The sequence below is a fragment of the Oxyura jamaicensis genome, chromosome 1 (assembly GCF_011077185.1).
Source record: "Oxyura jamaicensis isolate SHBP4307 breed ruddy duck chromosome 1, BPBGC_Ojam_1.0, whole genome shotgun sequence".
Taxonomy (NCBI): Eukaryota; Metazoa; Chordata; class Aves; order Anseriformes; family Anatidae; genus Oxyura; species Oxyura jamaicensis.
In genome coordinates, this window is record NC_048893.1 from 138,505,378 (window position 1) to 138,514,815 (window position 9,438).

The window sequence follows — 9,438 nt, forward strand, 5'->3', positions numbered from 1 at the left end:
GGCTATGATGTTTGTAATAATTACCAAATCATAAAAATATTTTTATTGGCAGCTAACATGGTGTTTTTAATTACTGTGTCAGAGAATATGATGGCTGAATTTTAACCAAATATTCATAAACTTATATATGAACTCCATATAAATGATAGCCATCCGGAGAACATTAGGGTTACACAATAATGCCCTTGGTTAATCAGGAAATGCTGAAATTAACCCTGCCCCTTGCGCATATGGTATTATATTCCTGCCCTTAATTACACAATCACATACTGTTTCTCAAATAATACAATCTGTTGGTATTTACCCCCTTTACAGTCTGGGATACTCACTGGTAATTGGGGAGGTAAATTCAATAATCAGCAGTCATTTGGCTAGATACCCCTCCCAAACCCTGTCTGGCTCTCTGCGGGGGAGAGTCCTTCTCCACAAGAGCTTGGAGGGGGCAATATGCTTGAGCCACTTTCTTGCAACTTTTAGAAGCTGGAGGAATCGAGAGGTGCCTCAGAGCTGGACTTCTTCCAGAAACCTAACCATGTGTGCAGCAGCAACTAATAAACTCTGCAAGGAATGAGCCAAAGGCTCCTGTGGAGCCCTTAATTCAGCCCATGTGCATCTTCAGAACTCTCTCCATTATGCAGCTAAATTAGCTACCCTCCTATGTGCAAGGCAACCTCTCTTGGAGGCAACCTAAATTAGCTATACTCCTAAGTGCGAGGCAACCTCTCTTGGAGGCAACCCTCCGGGTCAGACTGCGGGCATAATGGCTGTTGCAGATCCGAGGAGTTTCCTTAAAAACTTCAGGAAGCCTTTCGACATTGGCAGAAATTGCTTAAGCATGCATACATTCTTCACTCTGACTCACTCTGTTGATTTGCTTTAACTGGATACCACCTTTTTCTCCTAGTGGCAGAGCTGATAGTTGGATTCCTTCTGAAGTGATGCGGACAGGTTGCTTGCTCACACCAGGACGTGGTCATAGCTGAACACATAATGCGGAGCTGTTGTGCACCAGGGCATTGTGTTGAGCGTGATGGGGAGGCATTTACATATAAATATTACCTAAAAGCATAGTCTAACTCTTGTTCTTCTGATTTCATTAAAATCTGTGTGCAAAGGAATGGGTTTGTCAGAGCCCTGGGAAGACAGGCCAGCAAGGGAGGCTCGTTCCATGGCATTCTTCCAGATATCCTTTTGTCCAGAAAAATCCTTGGCGGCGATGCAGGGATTTTCGTGATTAAAGCTGGGTAAAAGATTGCAAAGGGGATTAAATACTGTAATCACGATATTCAGTGAAATTGGTCAAAGAACTCTATACCTCGCAAACCAATAGGGCACGGGGGATGTTTTTTAATTGTCTGACTGGCTCAACAGCCTGTGGTCAAATTGAAAGAAAACATTTTTTTTTTTTAAGTCACGTGTTTGGAAAAGTGATGGTAAAAGGAACAGGTAAGAAACATTTTCTGATTAGTTTTAATCTGATAATCATCTGATTGTCCAGTGCAAAATACGGCAAGAACAGTAAATGCTCACCAAAAAGGCAGTACAAAAATGAGGGGAGCAAGAAAGGAGCATGAGTGTCCCTCCACACTGTCCTCTGCCAGCCCGCTGTGCAGCTGTTGTGGATTCCTGGTGGACGTGCTGACACGATGTGGCAAAGGCAGCTGCTGACAAAAACAGATGGAAAAGGATCTGGCCCTGCTTTATCCATGTTAGTCATTGGGGTGACTGCTGGAAGTTCCACTGGAGCTGACCTTGATGAAATGCGTGGTCATTTATTGATGTTTATGTTAGTGAGCTAAAGCAATGTTCTCCTTTGAGGAAGTGCAAAGTAAAGCCTGCTCTATTTCCCCGCAGGGTGTCTAGCTGCTGCAGCTGAATCAGTTCTCTGCAGTGTACTAGTAAACTACTAGTAAGACAATTGTAAGTAGTGCCTGTATTGCTGCCCCCATTCTTGCAAAATCCTAACTGGCTGCCAACTATGTTGTGTTTATTATCTTTTAAGAAGTCAAATTGAACTTGGTAAAGGAACTACCTACCTTCTAATGAAGCAGCTGGGTTTTCCTCTGACTATCCTGTTCCTATCTGTACTTTTGGAAGTGTGATTTCCAGGCAGTGAAGACTAGATAAAGTAAGAAATTCTGCTGTGTTAACTTAGAGTAAGTCTGGATTGATGCTGCTGAAGTTTGTGGAGATGCTGAAATTGAAAACAGAAGCCAGTCATCTATAATCAATCATCTATAATCAAAAGTGTCAGGAGAGATGAAGAATCACAAGTATTTACAGTACCACTTTTTCCTCCATGTGTCTTACTCATGTTACTAGTTAAAATGGTCTACCCAGTCCAAAATGTTTACCCAGGAGACACACTGACAACAGGAATCTGGAGAGCCACTTGGCATGAAGGTAAGAAGGAGAGGAGGACCGGCAGTATCTCCTGTGTTACACACCTCCATACTCTGCACCTGATTTTTCCCCACACGTCTCTAAGATGGTCCTCACAGAGTGCTGCTGGGCTCTGTTGTTTGCTGTGAGCTTAAGGGGAGTGCCTGGAGCAGAAGTCACCCCAGGTTATTTCCTGAAGGTTCCTTGACTGTTCCTAAAAACTGTCAAGAAAGCATTTGGTACAAACCAAAGGGATCCCATACACATGGAAGCTGCCTTTCACGCTGGGAGGCAGCCACTCTAAACTGGGTTTCACCAATGGGATGGTCTCAGTACCATCAAAGCAACGGTACTTCACACTTGGCACATCATACCCCCCAGCCTGTGCCACGGGTGCCCAGGGAGACGATCTCTGAAATGACTTGCACGTGATTCATGTTTTAAGCTGGTTAAGAAAAAGACCTCAAATTAATCCATCTCTAAGATGGAAACACGTTTAAGACAGCAAGAAACCCAGAAAGATAATGAAAAACGTTCCCCCCTCCTTGCCTATACCACATCAGATTGACTTATCCTCTGTTATGTGGCTTTACTTTGAAACAGATCACTCTCGTTGCAACACGTTTAATGCTGCCAGCCACCACATGGTTATTTGGCAGCTATTTAAAGCTCAGATCATATTACTCTGTCACAGTGCTAGGCACCCATGTTCCAACTGGTATACAACTGATCTAAAGAGAAATCAGCTTCAGGTTTTGTTCTCTGAAATTAAATGTGACGGCATGATCTCTGTGATCCTTCCCCCCCTCCTTTCCTCCTTTCTCCTTTTTTTTTTTTTTTTTTTTTTTTTTTTTTTTTTCTCTTTGTATGCATTATTACTTTTTGGAACAGCATTTTGCTAGCACCACAGGGGAAATTCAGTTAGGTTGTCAGCCTGATACAGTGTATTATCAGACACGTTAGCTTTTCCTCCTCTTACATTTGCTTAAGAGCTTATAAACCACAGAGAATAAAAAGTGCTAAATAGAATGAAATGACCTGTCAAGGGTAGATATCGTATTTATGAATGACTTAAGAAAATTCCACCAGTTCCAAGCACCCCAGTCTCACTGACTGTGCTATCTTGAAATTTGGCCTCTTTGTTTTTCCCCCAAGTAACATGCTTCGGTGGTCACTGATCTTTGATCATTACTTCTTGAAAAGGACTAATTTTGTCTTCCCATAATCAGTCCAGGATGAGATTTTGTAGCAGGAGAGGATGCCATTATTACATTCAAAATAGATTTGAATCCTGCTCTTAATATAACGAGTCTAAATCTTGAATTTTACAAAACATTGAACAAAGTCAAGACAAGTGACTCACAGGTAGAATTAACCAATAAATACTTTGCATTGCAGGAAATGTGATTATTTTTATTATTGGAGAAGAGGAGAATTTTCCATAGGAAACAGAGTGACTGATCTCAAACCCAGGTCACTGTTAACCCTGATAGATTAAATTGAGAAGCTGGCATGATCAGCCTGCATTTAGCTTCTCTTAGGAAATACAGGGTAGTGCTATACCCAGAAGCACCAGTGATTCCTATTGATCAGAAAATCAAAGTTTTGGATGTATTCCTTAGCTGATTCCTTTTTCTGAAGTTCTATCCTGTCCCTCACCCAACAATTTCAGGCTTTAGAGCCTTGCCCTGAATTTGAGTAGCAACTTCTATTGCTGGTCAAGGTAATGCAAAGAGCATATTCATGTATATTCCTGGACTAGTGCAAAGGTTATTCCATAATTTGTTTCTTCAGGATGTGCACCACATAACCCAATACAAAAGCATGACATTCATCCTTCCCTGAGGAACAGGCTTTATGGAAGGGAGCAGAGCATCATGGCTCTCTCTGAGCACCGCAACCTTCAGAGAGCTGGTGTGCTGCCACCACACAGCACCACTGGACGTGCCTGGGGCTGGGAGAAGCCTGCACCACTACATGAGCTACTCCAGGACCCACGCAGGCGTCCAGACATAGGAGGATGTGGGCATAGCTGGTCAGGTTCAGAACTGGACGTGGTATGGGTAAGACGTGACTCTGCAGTTAGACTGATATGGCATTGTACAGAAGCTGTGCAGTTTCAGGTTTTGTTGGAAGATATTTCTGATGGACTGCTAATTCACTGTGTCTACAGAGGGTGCAGTCCACAGGAGGCATCTGCTTCCTGTTGCTGTCAGGAAAAACTCTCTAGCCTGTCAGGAAAAAAAAACAAAAACAGCTCTTATAAGCTGAGATTTTTGAGCCCTAATGAAAACCTAGCTGTACCTTACTGTGGGAACAGTCCCATAGAAGTCAGCGTCACAGGGCAGTGACGTACGTGCTCAAAGACAGGATGGTGACAGCTGGTTCTGGTACATGAGACCCTCTTATAACTCTAACCTGTGATTCACCCAATAGGAAAATATTTGGATAACCTTTCTGCAGTAAGAAGAATTAATTCGTAATTCAGATGTATTGGAGTGCTAAGTAATTATATTCCAATTACTAATTGCTATAAAAAAGGCATGTCTGACATTTTTTCTCTGCAGAAAAGAACCCCACCAAATTCTGTGCATATTTCAATGGCAGTGAAATACCCTTCAGATTGCCTTTGGTAATCTGTGCCCATATCTCTGCTGCTCCAGTGAAATGAGCACAACCCTTGAAGACTATGCATGAATCAGCTATGGGCTCTTTAATTTAATAAGGAGCCTCTGCACTCAGAGAGGGAAGAAATTCATGAACTAGAGAGACCAAAGTAGAAGCCCCAGTTAGAAGTGAATGCCCTACATCTTGATATCTGAAACTCTTTGATCATTAGTGCGTTTGGGTGATTTGGTCATGTGCTTGCTCCAGTACAAGCACACGTGGCTTGTTCAGTCATCGCCTGTGCGTCCAGACACAAGGAAATCCTCAGATGCAAGAGTGTTTAAAAACCACTCAATAATGGAAAAAGACAGGCCCTCTCGGGAGCGATTTAACGAAAAGCATCTGCCCCCTGCCTGCCTTTGCAGATTCTGCTGGTGAATAATATGGAAGGTGTCCTTTTAAGTGGGAACAGGGCACTAGCAGCGTGTGAGCCCCTGAGCTACGTGTTCCTCCAGCCTAAGACCAACAGCTGGCGGAAACAAGTGGTTTCGCTCGAAAAGAAACACAGGGAACAGCCTTGCAGCCTGTGCTGCAAGCAGGGTGGGTGGATGGATGGACACCCCCGGCCAGCCGATCGCCCCGCCGGAGCCGGGGACGAGGCGGGCAGCCTGGGCGGCCGGGGGCTGCAAGGCGGCCGGTGGCCACCGGGGGGCTTCATTTCCCCTCGCAAGGACTCAGCCGGGAGATGATTCCCCAGGACCGGCGAGCACGGCTTCCCTCCTCCTCCTCCCTTCGCTTTTAGGGCAAGCTTTCCTCACTGAGAGGCGCCTCGGCCCCCCTGTTTATTCCTGGGGCAGGCCGGCCCCACACGTTGGCTTAAAACCCCTTTACAAAACCCTGTTCCTGAGGTACTGCTCTATTTTTTATTTTTATTTTTCCTATAAAAGGATTCTTCAACAATTTTTTGCTTAAATAATTAACTGTGAGAGCAATACATATTATTAATAATAATACCTTTTTTTTCTTTCTTTCTTTCTTTTTTTTTTTTTTTTTAACACTTTTATTCATTCACACATCTCTAAGTGCTTTTCAAATGAGGCCAGCACAATTAACCCTATTGAACCGCTGCTGCAGAGACTTTGCAGGCATGCTCATAACCGCAGCCGCTGTGCCTCAGCCGGGCACACGGTCCCATTTCCAACACTTTTAAGCCAAGGCTGGAGCCAAAAACAAAACAGCGGGAAGCCCCCGTATTAGACAAGGGTTTCGGTCACAGGAGCTGCCGCCTCCTCGAAGGGAGGAAGAAAATTGTCTGGAAGCATTTGGAAACTGCCCTGCTGTGGTCGAAACGGTTGGGGATCACTGAAGAGCTGAAATGAGGGGAGGCAGCAGTTGGCAAGAGCTGGGAGAAGCGGCAGGGAGAGGGAGAGCAGAGTTTCTGAAGTAACACGCAGCCTAGAGAGCTGTCACAGGTTTGAGATCGGCTCCTGTCCTTCCTCGGAGAAAAACGTTCCCAGTGATCTGGAAGAGCGAGGGGGCTAACGGAGGCCTCCAATTTTAGAAATGTCTCTCGTCTCTGTAATCCCTCAATTTTTATAACATTTTCTAGGTATGACATTATACAAACTGCGTTAACTGACAAATCCTCCGTTTGCATTAGATTTAAGTGGCTTCCCTCCCATCACTCCTCACTGTTAAAAATACATTACAGAAATTACTATCCTGCCTAGGAAAATGTGTGATGACTCCGGTGTCTGTCGTTTATTTCTAAAACATTTTGGCACTTTTCCTGCCAGGTTGTCTTCTCCCTTCAGCTTTGAGTGAGGGAAGGGAAAGTGCAGAGGTAGGGCCAGATTTCTCCATTTCCCCGGTTATTGCATGCATGCCTCGCAGCCCCCATTACAGGCATGGTGGGAGCTAAATTCTGAGTAGGAGCAGTGAAATCCTCGGGAGGAAAGGCAAACAGCACAGAGAAGCCACACTTCAGGCTGTCATAAGAGTGGCTGTATCAAAGATACTGCCCGGGATCTTGCCTCCCTACAGCAGCCAATATTTACAGAGAGACTATCAGCAAACAGCAAGTGTAACATGACCTTTCCTGGTGAGCTTCTGCAAAGGGGACAGATCCATCCCTGCTTTCACCTCCTTGCTACGTGGGCTGAGTTTGGCCCTCAGCATGCGCACGAGCCCCTGATATCCATCCCTCTGCTCCTCTCTCCCGCAGCCCGCTGGCTGCTACGCCAGCGCCGCTTCTGAGGGGCTGCTCACACGAGGCATTTCTAACCATTAATCACGCCGCAGAGATCCGTTCTCCCCCTGATAAGAGCCCGGCTCAATCTGGAAGGAAAGGAGGAGAATCAATCTGCCTGATTGCCGTAGACCCTTCATTTTGCACTCCACAGCCCCTTGCCAAGCGGAGCAGCGGGGGAGTCTCGGCTCGATCGGCTCGGTTGCTCCCGGCAGGTGTCACTATGGAATGGCAAAATGCAGTCCCAGGGCTGGCAGAGCGGCTGCCGGAGCCCGGCTGCAAGGCAGCACATCCACCGACACGGCCACGGAGGGAGCACGCCGCCACGTCCAGGAAAGTTTCCCGATTAGGTCTGGAGCAGAGGTGCTGCCGTCCTCTGCTTTCCTCCTGTTTGCCCCTCCACTGTGACAACCCCGATAATGGGTCGGAGGAGTTTTCTGATTTTCTAACATATTGCTTGGCAGTGAGCAAAGAAACACCCTTCTTCATGGATAACTGCCTTGTGTAGTAGCACGGCACAATGACATGTAAAGTTTCCAGAACTGTTGGTAATTACTGATAAGCCCAGTTCAGCTCTCAGTTACATACAAAGCTGGGTAAACAATGGGAGGAAAAAATTAATTAGAGCCCATGTTTGCTAAAGCTGGCTAGTGATTCCATCTGATCACGTTCCTGCTCCTCTTATTGCCTTTGCACAAACATTTGGGTGGTCAGGTTTTGCTGGTGCCTAGGTGTGCAGGAGGAGCTTTTGTCTGTGCAAATAGTGCATCTCCCTCAGGGCATGGGCCCTTCTGGCAAGTGCTCACCCATGCCCTTGTGTTTGCAGCTGGGAAGGTGTTTGGGGAGGCAGAGGGCACATGGTCACCTCTCTGAAGCTATATCAGGACTCTCCACATCATCAAGAGAAACAGGAGAAGAAGGAAGAGAGGAAAAATGGGTGTCGGAGACAATGGGAAGTATGCTCATCTGGAGAAATTTCACGTTTTGACCCCAGATTATTCTTGTGCTATGTGTCTTCTGTGACAGCACAGCTTACGTGAAGAGGCAGAGGGGAATTCAGAAAGCTCCTCTTCGGCATGTTCTGGATGCATTGACTCAGAATGCCTCTCTGGGAACAGTGGGCAGGTCAAGTTCTTAGAGTTCTTTGTCTCAGCCAAATTGTAAGGCTTGCTGAATGTTACACAGCAGCTTGAACACTGCATGAGCTGCTCATCTCTGCCCACTTTCCCATCAGGGACTCAAGCAACCACTAGATATTCCAGGTGTCAGAGGGTGTTGCAAATCGTGTTCTCCTTTCTGACTGATTGAACCCTCTCAGTATGGTAGGTCTGATTTACTAACATCAAAACTAGCCCAGTCTTGAGAAGGTGGTCAGAGCAGATGACCCCCAAGTGTCCCTTCCAACTAAAATAACTCCATAATGCTATGACTCTGGGGTCCCATTTACTTATACATGTCCTTGAGCAGTGCCCTCATAATTTCTGCATGTCATTTACCAGTTTTATACAGTGGCAATGCTTGTTCTTCTGCCCTGCTGTTCTCTGAGCTCTGTCTCTCCATGCTGGAAGGCTGAATGTGACATCTCCTTAACTGATTATGAATCTGGTGTGTGCCTTTCCCTCTCCTTCAGCCTGAGAGGACCTCACATGACTGCAGATAAAAACCACGCTTGGTCAAGGGAGAACAGGGAAACTGCCTTCAGCATCATTTCCTGCTATGCACCTTTCCCTGAAGTGCTCCCTCAGAGTCAGTGCCTCAGTGAGTTCTTCAGAGCTTCTTCAGTTCTTCCAAAGCATAGAAAGCAGGTCCACCTATCATGGGAAAGATGCAAATCCAAATTTACCATCAGAAATCACGAGGAAGATGCAAGGTCAAACATAACATGAGACTTCACCATGAGTCATATAGCTGAAGTACAAATACAACAGGTCAAATCCACGTGGGCAACTCAAATGTCCTCAGCAACTGACTGCAAAGTAGGAAAAAAATGTATCAGGGAGAATGCAGTTCTTTTGGAAACAGCTTGCAGAGAGCACCAAATTGGCTTGATGCTTTGCTGGCAGCGAACAATTTGGTGAGTCCTGGCATCTGCTTAGACTCATGGCTTCTTTCTCCTCTTGTGAAGAAACACTTGGCAGATGGATCCATAAAATCCTGCTCTTATGCGCACCCCTTTTATTGGTGTTGTTCATGCTCTGGGT